At 41.3% G+C, this 22,981-nt stretch overlaps 1 pseudogene; it reads left to right on the forward strand.

Moving 5' to 3' along the window:
* Positions 1-13,992: 13,992 nt before the first annotated feature.
* On the forward strand, positions 13,993-14,110 carry LOC126101032 (5S ribosomal RNA; annotated as a pseudogene).
* Positions 14,111-22,981: the final 8,871 nt, after the last annotated feature.

The following is a 22,981-nucleotide window of genomic DNA, read 5'->3' on the forward strand; positions in this document are numbered from 1 at the left end:
CTAGAAATTATGTACGTATATACTGGTACAAGGAATTACATAAACTTGTAGCTGCTACAGGACTTTCAATATGCTGCTCAATCTACTAAAATGTAGTCAGAAATTGCAAATGTGTGGACTCATAATGCGGACAGTGTGAGAATTCTGTGATATTTATTTGTGTGTTGTACATATCCTATGGACATCCTACACTTACGTGACAAAATTTGTGGGGTATCTCCTAATATCGTGAAGGACTTCCTTTCGCCTGGAATAGTGCAGGAACTCATCTTGGCATGGACTTAGTAAGTAATTGGAAGTTCTCTGCAGAAATATTGAGCCATGCTGCCTCTATAGCGTCCATAACTGCGAAACGTTACCGATGCAGGATTCTGTGCACGAACTGATTTGTCGATTACGTCCCATAAATGTTCCGTGGGCTTCAAGTCTGGCGATCTGGGTGGCCAAATCAATCGCTCGAACTGTTCAGAATGTTCTTCAAAGCAGTCGCGATCAGCTGTGCCCCGGTGACATTGTGCTCTGTTATCCACGAAAATTCCATTCTTGTTTGGGAACATGAAGTCCTTGAATGGCTGCAAATGGTATCCAAGTAGCTGAACATAACCATTTCCAGTCAATGATCTTTGTAAACACTGCCGACGCTATCATGGAGCCACCGCCAGCTTGCACTGTGCCCTGTTGAAGACCTGGGTCCACGACTTCTTGGGCTCTGCGCCACACTCGAGCCCTACCATAAACTGTTACCAACCGAAATCCGGACTCATCTGATCAGGATACGGTTTTCCAGTCGTCTAAGGTCCAGGAGGGGCACTGAAGCCGCTGTCTTGCTGTTAGCAAAGGAACACGTGTTCCACATTGATTTCTGCGGTTATTTCTCACACTGTTGCTTGTCTGTGAGCACTGACGCCTCTACGCAAACACTGCTGCTATCGCTCGTTAAGTGAAGGCTGTCGAACGCTGCTTTGTCCGTGGTTAGAGGTAATACCTGAAATTTGGTATTCTCGGCACACTCTTAACACTCTGAATCTTGGAATCTTCAATTCTCCGATTTCCGAAATGGAATGTCCCATGCGTCTAGCTCCAACTACCATTCCACGTTCAAAATCTCTTAATTCTCGTCGTACCGCCAAAATAAAGTCGCAAATCTTTTCACATGAATCACCTGAGTGATAGCTTATGTATGTGATTATATCGCCATCTGAATACGTGCATATCGCTATCCCATGAGCTTGTCACCTCAGTGTATATCAAGGGGTGCACTAAATACTAATTGCCAGGTAAGGGAAGGGGAAAAAAATCATGTTTTTAGCTGTTAGCTCTACGACGAAAAGTGATCCTCCACGTCTTTCATACCGAGCGAGGTGGCGCAGTGGTTAGCACACTGGACTCGCATTCGGGAGGACGACGGTTCAATCCTGTCTCCAGCCATCCTGATTTAGGTTTTCCGTGATTTCCCTAAATCGTTTCAGGTAAATGCCGGGATGGTTCCTTCAAAGGGCACGGCCGATTTCCTTCCCAATCCTTCCCTAACCCGAGGTTGCGCTCCGTCTCTAATGACCTCGTTGTCGACGGGACGTTAAACACTACCCACAACCTCCACGTCTTTCGCCTTTGTATGAAGAATTCCTATGTTTTGCGTACAAATTCATTAACTGTTCATCTTAAGAGGGATATTCAGTATTCCCTCCTCCTTAAAAATTGGGTTACCAGTAAATTCAATTAGTCGTAACCACTTTTGAAAGTTGACGCACAGCCAGAAAGTTTTGTGATCAATCATGCAAATTACGTGGGAATGTGAAATAGCTAGCTCGCACGTGTTTCGTTAAACTGCTTAGTCTATTAATGCAGCGTCTGTGTTTACTGTACAGTTGGCGTCGATATTTTTCCGGGCTACAGAATTGACGTTGCGAATGTTTCTTGCAGCATTCAACTGTTCAAGCTATTGCAAGGTTGCCTCAGGTTTTGCCTCACGGAGAACACGTCTTCCTTGGAATCCTGTGCTGCTGAAAATTGAGGAAAATGGAATGAGATCACAGTCGTGACATTAAATGTGGAATCAAGTAAACCATTATGACTTTTTTTTAGAGACTCTCGGGTAAGCCCCTTTAACAAACGTTAAAATACGTTGAAGGTTGTAGATCTCTATATAACGTTGCTTGAACTGAGAACAATTTGACGCCACTCTCGTAGCTAGAAGCTATTTTCTGCCTCACTGCCACTCCGTGAATGTGTTGTGACACAACGAAACATACAAAAAGTGTTATCTGGAATTTAAGTTGCTTTCTGCCGAGTACGTAGATAACGTCAAACAATAAAGAAAATAAGTACTTTCCTGCTAGATCGTTATTGAAACTCGGATTTTTATCTGTTGATGTCTGACAGAGTGCGAACACAACATAGTTTTCAGAAAAATATTACGTACCTCATAGTAACGACTTCAGGTAAATTACGCCAATAATGTTTTGCTTCTATTCAGTTAGTTTCCAAGAATAAACACGTAAATAACTAAGGAGCCTATAAATGTTGGTAAGCAAATTTGTTTATTGAGTCACCCGTGAATGGCGTAGAAGACCAAATACCACACATCTATAGACTCGTAATTTATGTTTAGTATGCCTGGAACTACACAGCAGAATGCAGATAACAGCACTACTATATGTAAGAATTGAAGGCGTGTATTGCTTTCTGACAGAGCGGTGATAAAACTTATAGTGAGCGGAATCTGGAAATTTGAGAGTGGTTTCTACTCATCTATAGCTTTCTTCCCCTGATACTCTTTGCTATTCAATAACTGAGTCACCACATGCACATCAGAGAGATCATTAAATACTTCAACAATTAAAAAGAACTTATTTCTTGGTACTACTTTCGGTTTCCAATCCCCGATTTTGTTTTCAAGAGTCTTCTGAAAAATACTAAGCAAATTAAGTGGACCACGAAATTTATTTTTCTCTTACTGATTTTTTGACAGATTAAATCTTTCCATCTATTGTTTAATTATCTCTTTTCACTTTTGTACGTCCTGTTTAAGAGTCTTGTCCCAAACATTTATTTCTGTAGCTTCTGTAAGTTTAACACAGTCGTTGTCCTAATTATTTCTTGATCTCGGCTTGAAGCGGTTGCTGGAAATATGTTTTGTTTTTAAAAAACGTTTTTGTTAACATTTCTCAATGTTTAATAATACCTGTAGTACCTATAAATCTGTAGGGCTTTTTATGATAAAGTTAATTTACTACACTGATCTCTGTATTTCCTTTTTTCGATCCGTAAATGCCCGTCATTTGTCCTCATACTTACTAACAAGGCTTTTTCTTTCATATCTATTGTGTAGTACTGCTTTGTACAGTATTGTTCGTATTCTCTCTATCTGCCTCTTAGAACCGTAATATCATTTACAAATCTTACATTTTTCATCTGTGGATTTGAATTTATTTGCATTTAAATTTAAATTATTTAATTTTGTTCTTTACGAATAATTAGACGTTGATACCGACATTGGGCAGTCTTATATTCTTCTTTTTTAAAATCAACATTTGTATTTTGTGATTATATTATAACAGTATCAGTTGTCTATCTTTCCTATCGATTTACACTAACTCCAGACAGTTAAATATAGTTTTCCACTCTAAATTAGCTATTGAATTTCTTACACAGATGAATGCATCAAAAATTTAGTTATTAATCGACGTTAAGTCGTGGGCTGTCCGTGACTGCAACTTCAAGGACGGGGTATGTTTTATTAATACTATTCCCTCTTCAGTCACAATATTTTTATTTTATTATTATGTCCAAGACGGTTCGGGGCTTCAGCGCCATTTCAAGGGCAGCACAGACATAGTGGGCGTTACATCTGCTTCAGTTTTTCACCAAACAGTTACGGAAGAACAAAGGTTTTAGAGTTAACGGCTCCAGCTCTCGGTTGTAATACGAGTACGTCTACAGAGCGGCAGATTAAGTGTTTATCCTTGCCTGTGTTTTCACGTGGTATAATTATTAAATTTCTTGCGCCTTTCTCTGATTAAGAAGGTTAATCTCGCGTTTTTGTAAGTGTAAATTCATTCAGTCTTTAGTACAATAGATGCCCACTGAACAGCCAGCTACGTAGCTCTTAAACGCTTCATTGTCCAATGGTGACACATCAGGAAGGTAGCAAGTCGCATATCTAGGACCGTCTGCTTCTATAGTTCACTTCTTCAGTTAGTCTTGCTAGGATGGGTAGGATGTGTGCGGACGCAGGAGGAGCTGACCGCAGTTCGCGAACAGCTGAACTTGCTGTTGGCTACGGTCAGTCACCTTCGGGCTGCTACCTCGGGGTATAGGGGTGGCGAAGAATCTGCGGCGTCGCATGGGACACCTCAGGTGTCACTTGTTTTGCCCACGGGCTCTGCTTCCGAGGCACCTCTTAGAACACCCGACGCAGTGGATCCGCCCTCGCAGCAGGATGAGAGGCCGGTAGTAACGCGTTCGTGTCTCTCGAGGCGAAAGGCCAATGTGGAGACTAGCCGCCTGACCTCGCCCATTCACCCTGTGAGTGGATAAGCGGCCGCTCCTTCAGTACGGGGAAAGGGATTCAGTGGTTATTGGGAACTCCAACATTAGGCGCGTTTTGGAGCTCCTTAGACAGATAGTGTTAATGGTTGGCAAGAAAGCCAATCTGTATTCGGTATGTCTGCTGGGGTGCCTCATCGGAGATGTGGAGGCGCCTTGGCTGTGGCTATCGAGCGTGCACGGTGCAGTCGTCTTCAAGTTGTGGCCCACGTTGGCACCAACGACGCCTGTCGCATGGGTTCTGAGGCGATCCTCAGTTCGTACAGGCGGCTGGTAGTGGTGGTGAAGACTGCTGGCCTCGCGCGCGGGATGCAAATAGAGCTCGAGATTTGCAGCATCGTTCCCAGAGTTGATCGGTATCCTCTGGTTTGGAGCCGAGTCGAGGGTCTCAACCAAAGGCTTCGCCGACTCTGTCACCATCTTGGCTGCAGATTTCTGGACCTGCGTTATCGTGTGGGGTTTTGTAGGACTCTCCTTGATAGGCCGGGGTGCAATACACAAAGGAAGCAGCTACTCGGATAACAGAGTACTTGGGGAGTGCACATGAGAGCTAGGCGGTAGTTTGAGGTACTCTACTGAACGTTCGCCAGTCGATTTACAGCAAGGGAAGTCAAACGGCTTTCAGAATAAAGACCCTTCTACTGTCACAATTTTATCAGTAAACTGTTGAAGCATTTGTAATAAAGTTCCAGAATTTACTGCCCTCCAGCAAAGTTCTCGCGCTCAAATTATTATTGGGACTGAGAGCTGGCTGAAACCCGAAGTGGAAAGCTCTGACATTTAGTTAGTCGTCGAACGTATGTCGGAAAGACAGATTAGAGCCATAGGAGGGGAATGTTCACTGCAGTTGACAAAAGTATTGTCTCTGTTGAGGTCGAAGTTGAGTGTGACGGTGTAGTCATCTGGTCGCGTAAAACAGGTGTCGGTGAAACTAACTTAATTGTTGGATGTTTTTACCGGCCACCTGATTCCGTTGTGACAGTTCTGGAGACATTCAAAGAAAGTCTACGGTCAATAGCGCGTAAATACTCAGATCATGCAATACTAGTTGAAGCCGATTTTAACCTGCCGAGTATAGACAGGGATGTCTATGGATTCATTGCTGGGAGGGGGGTTACGGACAGACAGTCATGCAAACACTTTTGAACATTTTTTCTGAAAAGTGTTTTGAGGACGTAGCTCCGCAGTCCACACGCAGTGGAAATGTCTTAGATCTTGTAGCCACAAAGAGGCCGGACCTTATCGACAATGTCAGTGCAGAAACGGAGATTAGCGATCTTGATGCCATTATAGCAACTATGACTACCAATGTTAATACAGCAGCAGATTAGCAGTTATTAACATCTCACTTAGACAGTGAATTGGCATCACTTAGTTCCAGTAAGATGGTGTGGCGCAACTGTGGTCAAAGTTTAAGCAGATTGTAAATCGTGGTCTGGAGAGTTACATGCCTAGTAAGTGGATAAAGTATCGAAAAGACCCACCATGGTTTAATAGCGAAATTCGGCGGATGCTGAAAAGCAGAAGCTGTGGCATTCTAGGTTCGAAAGGAAACGCACAAGTGACGACAAGCGAAGGTTAGTAGAGTATCTGTGTAAAGATCTATGCACGTAGCATACAACAACTAGCACCGTCACACCTTAGCAAAAGATCTGGCAGAGAACCCGAGAAAATTCTGGTCGTATTTAAAATCGCTAAGTGAGTCTAAGGCTTCCATTCAGCCCCTTGTTGACCACTCTGCTGTAGTAGTTGAAGACAGCAAAACGAGAGCCGTAGTTTTAAATTTCATGTTCAAGATATCGTTCACAGAGGAGAACCGTACAAACATACTGTCATTTGACTATCGGACAGACTCCCGTATGGACGACCTAAAAATAAGCATACCTGGCGTACAGAAACAACTGAAAGATTTGAAAACAAATGAATCATCAGGTCCGGATGGATCTCCAGTTAGATTTTACAAAAGGCATTGGCCCCTTACCTACCTTGCATTTATCGTCAATCTCTCGCCCAGCACAAAGCTCCAAGCGACTGGAAAAAAGCTCAGGTTACTCCAGAATATAAGTAAGGTACAAGAATGGACTCGAAAATAACAGACCAATATCCCTAATTTCTGTTTGCTGCAGAATACTTGAACATATTCTGAGTTCTAATATAATAAACTTTCTTGATACTAAGAAGCTTATGGTTGGCTGGTTGGTTCTGGGGAAGGAGACCAGACAGCGAGGTCATCGGTCTCATCGGGTTAGGGAAGGACGGGGAAGGAAGTCGGCCGTGTCCTTTGAAAGGAACCATCCCGGCATTTGCCTGGAGCGATTTAGGGAAATCACGGAAAACCTAAATAAGGATGGCCGGACGCGGGATTGAACCGTCGTCCTCCTGAATGCGAGTCCAGTGTCTAACCACTGCGCCACCTCGCTCGGTAAGAAGTTTATGTCCACGAATCAGCATGGTTATAGAAAGCATCGCTGGTGCGATGCTCAGCTTGCCCTTTTGTCACATGATATACTGAAAACTATGGACGAAGGGCAACAGCCAGATTTCATATTTCTAGATTTCCAGAAAGCGTTTGACACGGTTTCCCGTTGCAGGCTGTTAACCAAGGTACGAACATACGGAATAAGTTCACAAATATGTGAGTGGCTCGAAGACCTCTTAAATAATAGAACCTAGTGTGTTGTCCTCGATGGCGAGTGTTCGTCAGAGACAAAGTTACCGCCAGCATTGCCCCAGGGAAGTGTGACAGGACCGCTGTTGTTCTCTGTGTACATAAATGATTTGGCGTCCAGGGTAGGCAACAGTCTGCTGTTGTTTGCTGATGATGGCAGGGTGTTCGGTAAGGTGTCGAAGTTGAGTGGCTGTAGGAAGATCAAAGATGACTTAGAAAAAATTTATAGTTGGTGTGAGGAAAGCAGCTAGCCTTAAATGTGTAAAAATATAAGTTAATGTTGATGAGTAGGAAGAACAAACCTGTATGGTTCGCATACAGTATTACTAGCATCGAGTTTGACACAGTCAAGTCATTTAAATATCTGGGCATAACCTGGAAAGCGATATTAGGTGGAACGAGCGTGCGAATACTGTGGTAGGGTAGGCAAATGGTCGACTTGGGTTTGTTGGGGGAATTTTGGGAAAGGGTGTTTCACCTGCAAAGGAAACCGCGTATAGGACGCTATCGCGACTTATTCTTGAGTACTGTTCGCCGGCCGCGGTGGTCTCGCGGTTAAGGCGCTCAGTCCGGAACCGCGCGACTGCTACGGTCGCAGGTTCGAATCCTGCCTCGGGCATGGATGTGTGTGATGTCCTTAGGTTAGTAAGGTTTAAGTAGTTCTAAGTTCTAGGGGACTGATGACCACAGATGTTAAGTCCCATAGTGCTCAGAGCCATTTGAACCATTTTGGGTACTGCTCGAGCGTTTGGGATCCGTACCAGGTCGGATTGAAGGAAGACATTGAAGCTGTTCAGAGGTGGGCCGCTAAATTTGTTACCTGTAGATTTGAACAACACGTAAGTGTAACGGAGACGATTCGGGAACCGAACTCAAATGTGAATCCCTGGAGGGAAAGCGACTTTCTTTTCGAGAAACACTATTGAGAAAATTTAGAGAACCGGCATTTGAAGCTGACTGCTGAATGATACTGCTGCCGCATAAGGACCACGAAGATATACGAGAAATTAGGGCTCATACGGAGGCGTGCAGACAGTCGATTTTCCTTCGCTCTATTTTCATGCGGAACAGAAAGGGAAATGACAAGTGCTGGTACAGGGTACTCTCTGCCACGCACCGTACGGTGGCTTGCTGTCTATGTAGATATAGATGTAGAAAACTGTCTCACGCCTGAGTAACGAAATAAATGAGTACTGTAACATATTACCTGCGTTTCACAATATAACATTCGTTCATGAAAGTACTTCCTAACTCAAATTATGCATATTTGACCTACGTTGCAGTGAGGTGATGAGGATCTGAATTAGTATTATTTCTGTTAACAGATATGTAAACAATGTTTTCTGGTGACTGCGGAAGTAGTTCGACAGAAGCATACATCTATGAGTGCATTTACCTAATGTTCGCTTTTTTCAAGAAAAATATTTCATTAAAATGACGAAAGTACCTGTGATGTTAAAATCTGTTATGATGTGAGCGTGCTTCCTGCGAGTCCCTCCCCGTGTTTCCCGCGGCCTGGTCGTTCTATTGGTGTGAATCTGCGGATTCAAAGACCTGGGTTGCCTTCTACTTTCGACATCAGAAATTTTACTGGATCTAATGTGACTTTCACTACTGGCTACTCATTTTTCATGGAAAAACAGACGTTGAAATTGAGCTCTGATTCCACCATTAACAATACCGCACCTCGACGAGAACTAGTCACAGAAGAGAAAAGGAAAATGTACAGTCCATAGGTACAGATCTGGTCGAGTAAGGAAAATTATCTGAGCATCCGTAAATGTCTTATCCGCATCAGCAGGTCTAGACGGATATTAAAATTTTTGGTAACCATTTTAACCCGTTAGGGGCGCCGGAGTACTGGCATTAGGCATACACTTTCGTCTACTGAAGTCGTATCTCAGATTCTACTGCTTGAAAAGTGGAGGCCGATCGTGACTTAATACAAGATAGCCTGTCACATTCTTGACTGACTACAACTTCTTGTCGTAATTGGTGAAAAGAATTTTTAGAAAGCCTCTACGGAAAATTTCCTCCGAATTGGGATGTGAAATGAAGCCGTATTTTACAAAGTGTCCAGCCATATAGCGAATTTATTAAATATACAATAATTTACCGTAACACTGAATCACGCTAACGCGCAACAAAAGTGTAGCATTGAGCAATTGTAAACATACTTGAGAGGAACGTGATAGATTAATCAAATGAAACTATATGGTTCCAGAGACCTTTTCAAGTCTCAATAATCTGTGAAGGATATATGTAGACTGAAGTGACGTATGAAAATTTGTTCGAATGCCAGGATTCGAACCCAGGTCTCCTGCTGTCTTGACAGATGCGCTAACCACTACGCCACTGTGGTACAGTGGATTTGCACAACTGTATGTACTTCCCTGGCAGGTTACCCCCTCAATCTAAATTCCCACTCCTACTTCAGGCCACTGGTTTTCCTCCTAAGCTCGAACAGCACTGCAGACCCTCTAATTGTACTGGAACAGCACTTGAGCATCGAACAAAACGAAGGATCCTGCTTGAAAAGGTTTCTGAAACCGTATAGTTTCATTTGATTATAGCACCTATGCCTGGGTTTCAGGCCGAATTCCCCGTTTCTTTCGATGCTAAAGCGCTGCTACAATACACTTGGGAGAACTTCCGCAATGCTGTTTTGGTTTATGGGGAATGCCAGTAGGCTGACACTTGAATGGGAATTTGGATTGAGGAGGGAGGCGTGCTACGGTAATCCGCCCACTCGTGCAAAGCGACTGCGTCAGGGTGGCGTAGTGGTTAGCACATCTCCTATCTTCCTAGTAAGCAGAAGACTGGGCTAGAATCCTGTCCTGGTCTTCGTACAAATTTTCATTTGCACACTAATACATGTCAGACCATAAAGTAAAGCTGTCAGTCGATCGATTATCCCAGAAAAGCCTTCAGGTAACTTTGTGGTAGCTTTCGGTAATTGCGTAAGCGACGTCTGTTACTGTAAACGAAATAGGAAAGACTGACACTTAATCCAGCTGCTGGACCGACGGAAACTGGATGGCTGCTTAATTGTGACTGTGCGGAAAACCAGGCTGAAGGGTGTGTCGCTATATCTAGACCTTGCAGGTGTCAACAGCGTATCTATCCATTCGAAGACACTGCGCATTGAAGCCAGTATGGCAGCACTCCGTGCGGATCGGGAGATAATAGTGATTTCAACACAAATAAATGTTACTATCAATGGTATATAATGCACACAGAGGAAAAAGGTAGTGACATTGTGTTTTCACTACAAAGTAATAATTACCTTCCGCACTTACTTCCATTATCAAATGAAGGGTTCCTTGTTGCGTCAGGACGTGTCTTACGAACCGATCCCTTTTTTTAACCAGATTATGCCATGAATTTCTTTCCTCTCACAACACTATTCGGTATCTCTCCATTAGTTACCCGACCTGTCCATCCAATCTTCAGCATTCTTCTGTAGCACGATATTTTTAACAGCTTCCATTTTCTTCTTGCCTGAACTTTTTATCGTGCACGTTTCACTTCTGTAAATGGTTACGTTCCAGACAAAATACTTTCAGAAAAGAAATGCTATCAATTAAATTAATATTCGATGTTAACAACTTTGTCTTATTCAGAAACGCTTCTCTTGCTACTGCCAATCTGCATTTTATATCCTCTCTACTTCGTTCATCATCAGTTAACATATATGTGGATATACACATCCACCCACACCTCTCACACAGCACGGACTTACTCATAGTAGACCATTATAGCGTTCAAACCGTCCCTCTTGGTGAAAAATAACTTACTTTTTCGTATCTAGATGGACTTCTTTTTGCATTTTATTTACCTGCTTGTACATCTACATGACTATGCTGCAATTTGCACCTAAGTGCATGGCAGAGGATTCTATCAACCACGTTCAGAAAGTTTCTTTACTTTTCCATTCTCTAATAGCACGCGAGAAAAACGAACACTCAAATCTTTCCGTGCAAGCTCTTATTGTTCTTATTATGACGATAATTTTTCCCTATTTAGGTGGGAGTCAACAAAAAATGTTCGCATTCGCAGGAGAAAGTTGGTGATCGAAATTTCGTGCAAAAACTCGCCTTAACGAAAAACGCATTTGTTTTGATGAATGCCAACCAAATACGTGTATCATATCCGTGACACTCTCTCCTTCTTCGCATAAACATACAACGAGCTGAACTTTTTTCAGCTTTTTCGATGTCCAGCTTCAATCCTATCTCGTAGCGATCCCACACAACACAACAGTACTTCGGAAAACGACGGACAAGCGTGGTGTGGGCAGTCTCTTCAGTAGAACTGTTGCATCTTCTGAATTTGCTGTCAATAAAAGACAGTCTTTTGTTATCCTTCCACACAACGTTATCTATGTGATCGTTCCAATTTAAGTTGTTCTTATTTAGTTTTAGAGCCTTTAAATTTGCGTGATTTATCGTGTAACCGAAGTTTAAGGGATTCCTTTTAGTATTCATGTGGATGACCTCATGCTTTTTATTGTTTAGAATTAACTGCCACTTTTCATACAGGGATGTTATATGAATCATTTTGCGATTGGTTTTGATCTTCTGATGATTGTAGTATATGTTAAACGACAGAATCATCTGCAAACAGTCTAAGAGGATTACTCTGTCTCCTAAATCGTTTATACAGGATGTCGCGGAGGAATGCTCAGTATTCAGAGATATGGCATGAAAGATCATTCGAAAGTCTAGTAAACAAAGGCCCTAAAATCCATACCGTAAGAGCTATGGGCACGTCTTCACCTTCGATACTGTGAAACAAATCTCTTCTACTGAAAGCTCTTTGCTTTCCATATTTTGAAAGGTGGATTATGGAAAAAATTACCAATAAACTTGCGATCTAAAGTGCATACCTTAAGAGTTATGAACACTTGTTCATCTTCACTACTGCGAAACACATCTCTCCTACTGAAAAAGTCCTCACAGCTTGTAAGGTACGCATTTCAGAGCCCTTGTTTACTTGACTTTATTGCTTAGAATGATCGTTCCTGTCGTGCCTGTGAATACTGACCATTCCTCCTGGGGTACCGTGCATAGGATAGGAACAGCAGAGGATTTGGGGAACGTCAGCTGTCACTTTCCCTCAGTTACTAAGTCCTGTTACCTCTCTGGCACGAAACAGCGAATCAGTCGCACAACTGCGGCGATACGGCTTAGTAACGTAATTTGTTTAGAAGGCGTCTGCGAAGAACGGCGCCAAAAAACCTTCTGGAGGTACAGAAATATGGAATCAATGTCAGTCGAGAAGCAATAGGTGAAAAGAAGTGGCGTAATATCTTGTGTCCAGGCTCCGTTTATAAAGTACTGCGTAAGCCCAGTATAAAATGCGAATTTACCAGCGACTTGAGCAAAGTGCAGCGGCAGCTGGAGAGGAGCTGGGCACATACGCACCTCTTGTGTACGCAGTGCGTGACGCACGAGGACCCTCTGTTTGCGCCGAGTTACGACGGGTGGGGCGCGCGGCACGGGCGGAAGTGGAGCCGAACAAGGAGCTACGTCGCAGCCGAGTGGCGTCGCTAAGTTGGTAGACTCGAAATCGACAAGAAGATAGCTTTATACCCTCACTAAGTATGAATTCTGGAATGGTTCCCGTCAGTTGCCAAAGTCGAATACTTCCCCCACCCTTGCGTATGATAAGTGCCCAGTCTCTTACAACCTCATCTACATCTGTACTCCGCCAGGCACCTTACGGTGTGTAGCGGAGGGTCTTCTCCGCTTTTCCGTTCCATTTGCAAATAGTGCTTGGCAAGAACGAATGTCGGTAAACCTCCGTATACAATCCTTCTCTAATTTTCCCGGCTTGATCATTTCGGGAGACGCATTTAGGGGGAAATAATATAATAATATGTTGTCTGATTCTGCTAGGACCGTAGAAAGTCAGTGTAGTCAGCCCGTAAGGAAATGTAAGCTCGGGGAACTCAATTGAGAATCCTTGAAAGAAAGAGGGCGTAGATCTCACGAAACTGTACTGGATAAATTTCTAGAATCTGTATTTGAAGAATACTATGCGAATATTATACTGCCATCAAAGTATATCACGCTTACGGGTGATGGATATAAGAAAACAAAGATCAGGAGACCAACGGAGACATGTGGATAGACACTTTTCCTTGCGCAATCCACGAATGGAATAGAAAAGAAAAGTATATAAGGTTTCTGACAGGGATCGCAGTTGACCATGAGCGTTAATACAAGTAACATATTACCCATAAATAAGAGGACAGGTGTATTACTTTTCCATTACACTAGTACTACTAAACTTAACTAAACTCCGCTTGAACAGTCCTTGGAAGGAACAACGGTATTGTACCTTCCGCCATGATCTATAAAGTTGCTTGTTATGAAATTTGACTTGGAATTAACGTTCTCGAAATTTCAGCAGTAAACTTCTCCGTCCTGTACAACGCCTCTCGTGTAGTCTACCACCGGAGTTCGATGAACTCTGCGGTTACGCTCTCACGTTTATCAGACAGCCCCGTAACGAAACGCACTCGTCTTTGTTGGACCTCATCCGTCTCTTTTATTAATTCTGCTTGATAAGAGACCCAGACTGATGGCTAATACTCAAGAGTAATTCTAAAAAGTATCTCCTTAACCACTTTCTTCATGGATGAATTGGCCTAGTGTCTGCTTTTTCTCCAGCTAGACATTCCACTTTAGATCGCTCTGGACGATTAGTCCTAGGTATTTTACGATTACTATTCTTTCCAGCAATTTATCACTTGAAGTGTAATCGAAAAAGCCAACAGCCTTGCCGCAGTGGTAAGACCGGCTCCCGTCAGATCACCGAAGTTAAGCGCTGTCGGGCTGGGCTAGCACTTGGATGGGTGGCCATCCGGTCTGCCGAGCGCTGTTGGCAAGCGGGGTGCGCTCAGCCCTTGTGAGGCAAACTGAGGAGCTACTTGATTGAGAAGTAGCGGCTCCGGTCTCATAAACTGGCGTACGGTCGGGAAAGCGGTGTGTTGACCACGTGCCCCTCCATTTCCTTATCCGGTTACGCCTGTGGTCTGAGGATGACACGGCGGCTGGTCGGCACCGCTGGGCCTTCCAAGGCCTGTTCTGAAGGAGTTTAGTTTAGTTTAGTTTAGTAGTAGTAGTGTAATCGAAAAGTAATACATTTGTCCTCTTATTTATAGGCAATACGTTACATTTAATTACGCTCATGCTCAACTGCGGTCACTGTCAGAAACCTTAATATCAACAGGACATTTAGCTTGACCTTCCAAGAACTGTCGGCTGCGTATTTTTTTATTTAACATTATTTCATCTCTCATTTTCTCTGTTCTGATTGATCTCACACTGATTAAGTAAACTTGGATCCCTGTTGTCTTTTTTCCCGTGATGAACGCTTTCTCCTTACTTCCACTGAATTTTGCATTTTCATGCCATGTTCTCTCGAACGTGTTTTCTTTCTACGCTAGCTCTGGTGGCCTTACGTACGATTCTTAGAAGCTTGTCTTGCTTATTCAGAGCATCGCCGCTCGTTTGGATCACGTGTTTCCTTTCAGTCTGCTGCACGAATTCGCTGTCGCCGCGGGCGATGAAGGAAATCTAGGCGCTCACTCTCGCCGTCCTCGCCTCTTAATTAAGCTCCTTTCAATTGGCGGTGGAGCATTCGCTTATTCAACGCGTGGAGGCAGATTAGTCCGGCATTCCTAACCAGAGTGCAGCTGCACGAGAATGCTTTTCCACTACGAGCTTTTGAGACAAGGTATTGGACTGCTCGCCTTTCAGATGGGACACGCCAGACTTCTGCTTTTGCTTCTTCCTCCGCTCAGGACTCATAATCTGTAGTACTGCCGCTCTAACATGAAGGCTTATCACGAATTTGTTTGGACACGTGTCGATCAGTTTGTGAGCGCTTATGCCTCGTTAACGATGAGAACAGTTTATTCTCTTCTACGATGACATTAAATCTGCAGTAAAAGCTCATGAAAAGAAATTGCTGATAATTTCACTATCAGAAAAAAGCTATAGGCGGCAACGATAAAGTTGTATTTTTGGAAAATATGTCGTAAACTGGTTCAAGAGTGACATCTTCAGAACACCAAAGCTGATACATCTTTACAACTAGTTTCATTTCATCATTCCACAAAGATTTAAAGTCATTTACTTTGGTTCAGAATGGTGTCCATTAATCATCAATACACATTTTCAGTAACGTGCCAGCAGCCATAAAAATTTAACTAATAATAAAGTTCAGCAAGCCAGTAATAGTGTCATTTATTGATTTCAAGAAAGCATTTGATTGTATAGACAGGAAACAATAGATAAGGTCATTAGAGAATTGGGTGTTAAATCAAAATTAGCAAACACTAACAGGTACAATATCTGAAGTCAAATTTATGCGAGAAGTATCTCAACCATTTGAAATAAAAACTGATGTTAGACAAGGTGATGGTTTATCACCTTTACTGTTTAATTGTGTTCCAGAAAAAATTGTAAGGATCTGGAATTCGGAGCTAAAAAATCACAAAATTGAACCAATAACTCTGGGAAGGAAAACGAATGGAATCGAGGTACACTGCTTCGCTTTTGCGGATGATTTTGAAATACTTTCAGAATACCTGACAGAAGCAGTTATTCAGATAAACCTTCTGGAAAAAACAGCAAACAGGACTGGTCTCAAAATTTCAGCTGCAAAAACAAAATTCATGAAAAATGTACAAAATGCACCAAAATTCATAGAAACACAAATAGGTAAAATACAGCTAATAAATAAATTTAAATATCTTGGAGCGACTATACAACAGAATTGACTAGAAAAATCTGCAATAGACGTAAGAATTAACAAAATGGAAAGAGCATATGGTTTGACCAAAAATATTTACAACAAGAAATGCATATCTAGAAAAACAAAACTAAAACACTACACCACAGTGGTACGACCAGTATGTTTATACGGATCTGAATGCATAACGATGAACAATAAGATGGACAGACTAGAGGTACAGGAAAGAAGGATTATTAGAAAAGTAAGGGAGGCAATAAAAACTGCAGATATTGGAAAATAAGAAGTAATGAGGAGATCTACAAAGATGTAGAGAAAATATCTGAAGTAATGGCCAAACGAAGATTAACCTTTTTCGGATACCTCTACCGAATGGATGGAAATAGACTAAAAAAACAAACACTCCCATATTTCTGGAAGAAGAAATCGACAATAGCATGGACTACAGAAATAAGGAAAGATCTAGAAAGAAACAACATCAAAGAATCATAAATAGCAGAAAGAAACCGTTTTAAAAATAAAATACTAAATTTGGAAGGCTTTCAAAGCAGGAGAAATTAAAAATCAGGAACAACATGGGCAGAAGAAAGGAAGACCTTCATTGAGAGAAAATGAGGGAATACTGGAAGAATAGGAAACAACAACAAAGGAAGAAGAGGAACTGAAGTTGTTAACGTGATCCTAGTAGGTCAGTTTACGGAAAAAAGTTCAGTTTGAGAAGAGTGTAAAGGATTTCTTGGTGGCCAACTCCTTCTACCCCATTAATAAATTTCTTAACAGAACCGATTAATGTGTGTATATTATTAATATTCTCACATAATGTGTGTACTGAGTACAATCTGAATTCTGTAGAAACTTTGTGCAGTAATGCAATCATTGTAAATAAGTGCTGTAAAATGTTTTTTATTTTATTTTTTTATTTAATGAACAGTGGCTACAATAACCAAAGAATTATCATATGCACCTAAGTATATTGAAGATTTAACATTTGGTTACAAGTTTTATAGCCTTTTAAATGTAAATATTCTTAAGATTTTGTTTCCTTGACCGATTCCACATCCACAAGGGCAATTTAATTTGGGATCTATGGAAGGTACTCATACAATAGCATATCCGTTCTTATTTTGTAAATATTTATTGTGTAATCACGTTTCCTGACATGATCCCCATCCCATAGGGTCTCCACACTATGGAGCAATTGGAACGAGGACTACGTCTAATCTAATCTAATCTGGTTTACCATAAGGCCGTCATAATTTTACACATATAACGGGGAAGGTCAGTTCGTTAACATCAGATATGTAAGTGAAATACAGGAGTTGACTACACTGAGCATCATGTTTTAATAAATTTCAACAATAGAAATAATATGTAAAGTCATGATGCTCAATAGACGCTCAATTTCGCTTACATTTCTGATGTCAACAAAGTGACCTCTGATGCTAAATTTATAAAATTACGATTACGTCGACCTTAAGGTGAGTTATGATTGAAACTAAAGAAAATCCGGCGAATATGCCAACGTTTGGCGATTTGAAGAGGTTTTCATCTAATAGTAATTTTAAACATAAGTCAGTCTAACGAACTACGATTTCTAAAAAGTAAAAATCAAGGCATCCGTTTACATTGTATGATTCTGTGGCATCGGCCGAATACTTTTTCGGGGCTGATAAGCTTTGCGAAGCTATCATTTTACCCAGGTTCTTTTTTAAAACCTTTGTAATGTTACAGTAGTAGATAATTATACTGTAAAATTTCCATTCCTGTCATTTGAGGGTAAGCTTGCAGCAGCAGCAAAAGCCCCATAGCATACGCTGCCACTTATTGTTGCTCTGTGTTTTTACTACGTTCAGTTTCAGCGGGAGAAAATTTTCTTTACTGTTACAGCGAAGAAAGTCGGTCCGTTTGAGTAATACTTTGCGGACTGTAAGGAAGAGACTGCAAACTAAAATAAAGTTTGCAGCTTAGTAGTATTGAAAGAATAATATCTTCACTTGTGAGTGCTCCACTTTCTTAGTATTTGTAATGTTCAAAGGTTTGACGATAATAAGGTCGTCGGAGACGGAATGTTAGTTCGATTTTGTAAAATATGTATAAGGTAACAAAAGTCTTTGACTTTGCAAAAATTCACTTACTGTAAGTAAGATTACTTTTACAGATTTTTAAATCTGCATTTGTACTCTACAAGCCACTGTTTAGCAATTGGTCAAGGGTACGCACGGGAGGTTGTTCGTAATTCTCTGCATACGCCAGAATTTCTTCACTTTTACTCAGTGATATGTAAGTAGACTGAAGCGATATGTATCTTTTTCCCTATATAGGAACGTTGATTTCGGGTACAAGAAATGCTTCTTAAAGCGTCTATCATTGTAATTTGTTAATCATTTCTATCACACTCTTGTGTTGGCTAAGCAAATCCATGACACATCGCACAGATTCTCTTTGAATGTATCTCTTTCGTTAACACATCTTGATAAAAATCTCAGGACGTTAGGGAAATGGGATTTTGTAAGTAGTCTCCTTCTTGGAGGGGAACTAGAGTCTTATGATACTGCCGATAGAAAACAGTGTGATACGTATTTGCATTTGCTACGCCCAAATTTATGTGATAGTTTCACCATCTATCGCTTCTGAGTGATACTACTAGATATTTGTTGGCCATGAGCGATTCCACTGAGTGAATGATATATTTTTTCAACTAGTTACAGTCATTACGTTATATTTAGTGATGTTGAGAATCAACTGTCAGTATTTGTACAAAATGCTGATTATCTGCAAGTCTCGTTGCGTCTCCTAAACAACGTGGCCTGCAGCTGAACAGCTGCGTCGCTTTACCGTACGACTTCAGAGAGCTAAAACTGTTGTCTGTCACGTGATTTATAAATGTTACGAACAGTAATAGCAATGGTCCCATGAAACTTCCTTGAAGTACGCTGAACGAGACTTAATGAGTTCTGTTTGCAAGGAAGTCTTGAGTCCATTCTATACCTGTTATGACTTTGGATAATCATGTATTTTGCGTAGTAGACTACGGGCAGAACTTTTGTAGAAGACCTAACGTAAATCTAGCTACACAGTTTCAACCTTGTCCCCACTAACAAGTTTGTTTGCGTGGCCATCCTCCGCAGCAAGCACAGAAATATTTGTTTTGTAAATAAAACCGCCTTTTCTTGCTGTACTGTAATTTATTTCTCCCAGACGCGTTTCGGCTTTTTTTATTTGATATTTTACTGCAAGGCATCTTCAGTGGGAAAGTTTGTTGGCATCTGCGTTTCCTCTTATCTGGCCTGGAGGTTGCACTTCCGCTTCCTTTCCGAACTTTTTCTTCACACTCTTCACCTTATTTTTGTCGTGCACTATTATCTTTTGCCACTAGTTATAGATATTTGTTTGACAACTGTGCCACCCTAGATTGTAACATGTAGATAAACAAACCAAACAGGAGGAAACATATAATAAACTGACAACATTTACGTCTTTAAAAGCATAGTTTGCCCCACATCTGTCTATAACTAGTGGCAAAAGAGTAATAACGCACCTCAAAAATAAAGGTAGACATGATGAGCAGCGTGAAGAAAAAGTTCGGAGTATAAAAATGTGCATAGTTTCGGAAATAAAGTGGAAGAGCTACCTCCAGACCAAACGAGAGGAAACTCAGCTGCCAACAAACTCTCCCACTGAAGATGCCTTAGAGTGATAAAAAAAGGCGAAACGCCTCTGCGAGAAAGAAATTACAGTACAGCAAGAAAAAGCGGTTTCATTTTCAAACAAATATTTCTTGACTCCACTACTTACAGCCTCTTTAACGACGTAGACGAACAGAGAAAGTTAAGTTCCACACAATAGATGTCTTGATTTTTTAAGAAGGATTTTTCGGTCTCGAAAGAAATCACCATAGACGAGTGTAAATTATGTTTCAAATTCTACAACAAATTGTCTTATGTGTGATACGTCTGCAGTTAAATATCTGAACGACCTATGCTTTTTTCGATCAATACGATCGGCTACTTCTACTATAGGCGACTTCTAGCAGAGGGGTCAGTGATTGCGCATATTAAGTATACAGGACTTCCCAGGAGGAATGGTAAATACTCAAGGACATGACAGGAACAACGATTCGAAAAAAAAAATACAGTAGACATGCATGGGCTCTAAAATGCATGCCTTAAGGGCTACGAACACTTCTTCATCTTCGACACCGTGAAATAAATCTCTTCTATTACAAGCTCTTTTCTTCCCATACTTTGAGTGTGGTAGGACTATATCGATGCCTCTTCTTTATTCTTCTTCTTGTTTCTTGTTTATCCTGGCTTCTTGAGATCTCTTGTGAAGAGACACGATGCAACACGTTCAGTAGTGGCGTGGGACAAGCAATGAAGTTACACAACAGTTAGTACTTTAACTTTTTAAACCGCCTGTTTATTAGCATTTCTGGAAATAAAAGCACTCTCATAATCTCATGCGGTCAGCAAATTTCGTGTAACAGTTTGTATGCGTAATGGGACTTATTACGTCGCAAATCGTTCTAATTAATTATTTAATCTGCATTACAGTGTTGCTAATCAACATGATCAACAAGATTATATGTGTCTCAATTAAAATTGAACCTCGATATTTCGAATAAACTTTCGGTTCATTTTGTCAAAATAAGCACTTGTCTCAAAATTAATTTTCAACTTCGTGCATTAAGTCCAAGTGCGTTTGCAAATATTGCACGCGATCCACTCGGCAGCTGGATCACGCACTAGCGTGTAACGTATATCAAACCGAGCGCGCGGGTTTCAGTTTTCCCTAATGGGCTAAACGACTCTTTTGTAATAACATGATGTGTCCATCTCACGTAAAGTGTAAATGAAACTGGATTTGTCTCCATTCGGGTCAAAATCACAAAAAATAAAATTCATCGCGCAGGTCAGCGAACTGTACACGCGCACTTTTTGCGCTTTAAGTGACAACTCGTCTCAGAGTAAAAGCCGCACATAAATTCACACTTTTTCATGCACACAAAATTCAGACACCTTTATATTAAACACATAAATTATGGCCTGCAATTACTTATTAACATTTTCCATTCTGAATAAACTTCAAGAACTTGTATTTCATAATCAATAAAATTTTATCGCCTGAAAGAAACTATTAGTTTGCTAAAACGGATTCAGATTACAGTCAACTCGTGTCTAGACGATGACGTCACGAATCCATATTTGCTTGGAATGAACGAAATACATGTACTGAAAAATACTGTCAGTTGAGTAATTTACTGACTTTTATAACAAATTTGGTACCCCTTCCATCGCTACACTGCCCCCCAATCTGTAATGTAGCGATAAGATCGAAGACGTTACAGGATTCACTGGAGCGTGCTAGGGTTGTGTACTGTGCTGTTATACCTTAGTCCAGCCATCCCAAGATTCATACCATAACATACACTTTACATCACATCTTACATGAGTAATTGCAAATGGGGACCTAACAGAAATTGCCCATTTCAACGAATCTCCAAAAGTCAATGAATTTGTTCAAATTTCAATTTTTGAGACGATGCACTTCACACTCACTACACAACACACACACAACACTTGCCTATTTGGTGAGAAGCCCTTTCAACTGTCTGCACAAGGCAGGGATTGCAGCCAGTTCCGATAGAAAATGGATAGAGCTGCAACCTCCACCGAGTCATATACGCAGCTATAGTCGGCTAGGTCATTTTCTTCTTTCTTGCTCTTCAAACGTGCCGTGTACAGTGTCAGGTTGAATGACATACCAACTGGTAAAATCATCTCTGCTTCTCCACCGTGTGTCTTGCGATTCTCTCTGGAACAAGTGTTGTGTCTTCGCCTGATATTGTTTTGTCAGCAGAAAAACGAAGTCAATGCGTAATTCTTCCAGTTATTCGGCGAATATGTTTTATAATTTGTTTAATAAAGATTATTTCAATGAAATTTGGATTACAGCAACTGTTGCCGGTTTCACGGCTTGAAGTTGCTTACTGCTGGTTGGTAATATTCTCATTGATGTGTGCATCGTGGTGTCTAGTGAAGTAGGGGATACAACCCGTCGGCTTTGACTAATGACGTCATACATTACTCATAGGTAATAATGTCTTCTCTTTCAGCTATAGATAAAAAAAACAGTTCTGTGTTCCAGACAAGCGCTAACATTCTAAGTTAAAATAATTGAATGTGAGTTTAAAAGAGATCGCTACATATTGCTCAAAATATTCTTCGTGTGCATTTGTTAAAACAATTGGTTGTTTGCAATTCATACGGTACTTAATTTCATTCTTAGTGATATTGAGGTAATTTGGACTATTGGTTTCTTATTTTAGGACAATTTTTAGTATCTCATTTTCGTTTGTAGGTATGGGTTTATCTGTTCCGATGAACCTGGATGATTTGAGAGAGGCTATGGGCGTAGACATGTTGGCCACGATTTGTTTTTTACAAATGTGTGGACTCGTTGCCGAGTATGTTCGATGTCGTGAGTGCGGCTAACATATGCGCCTCACAAGTGTATCTCGTCGCCGTACTCACGACTTATTCTTATGGCGCTGCAGCAAAGATCGGTTGTGGCGGTACGGTAGACGAGGGACGTGCTTCGAAAAATCTAAGCTCGCCTTGAGAGACATTATGAAAATCACGTACTGTTGGTGTTTGAGATATCCTGTGTGGCTGTGTGTCCATAAATGTCGTGTGAGTATGCGTACAGTTGTGGTCTGGTACTCTTTCTGTAGGGTAGTTTGTGGGGAATACATTAAATATAGGGGGCCGTTGGGTGGGTGGGTGGGGGGGGGGGGGGGGTGTATTATGGTCGAAATTCACGAGTCGCATTTTGGCAAAAATCGAAGGAAGGAATTTTTGGTCAGCTTAATTGAAGATCACGTTGCAGAGGGTTCCATTGTAATTTCAGATGGTTTTTCTTCACATAGGGATTTAGGGAAAAGGGATTATCAGCGTCTCGTAGTTAATCACAAGGGGCTCTTAGTTAATCCACAGGGAC

The sequence above is a fragment of the Schistocerca cancellata genome, chromosome 1 (genome assembly GCF_023864275.1).
Source record: "Schistocerca cancellata isolate TAMUIC-IGC-003103 chromosome 1, iqSchCanc2.1, whole genome shotgun sequence".
NCBI classification, from domain to species: Eukaryota; Metazoa; Arthropoda; class Insecta; order Orthoptera; family Acrididae; genus Schistocerca; species Schistocerca cancellata.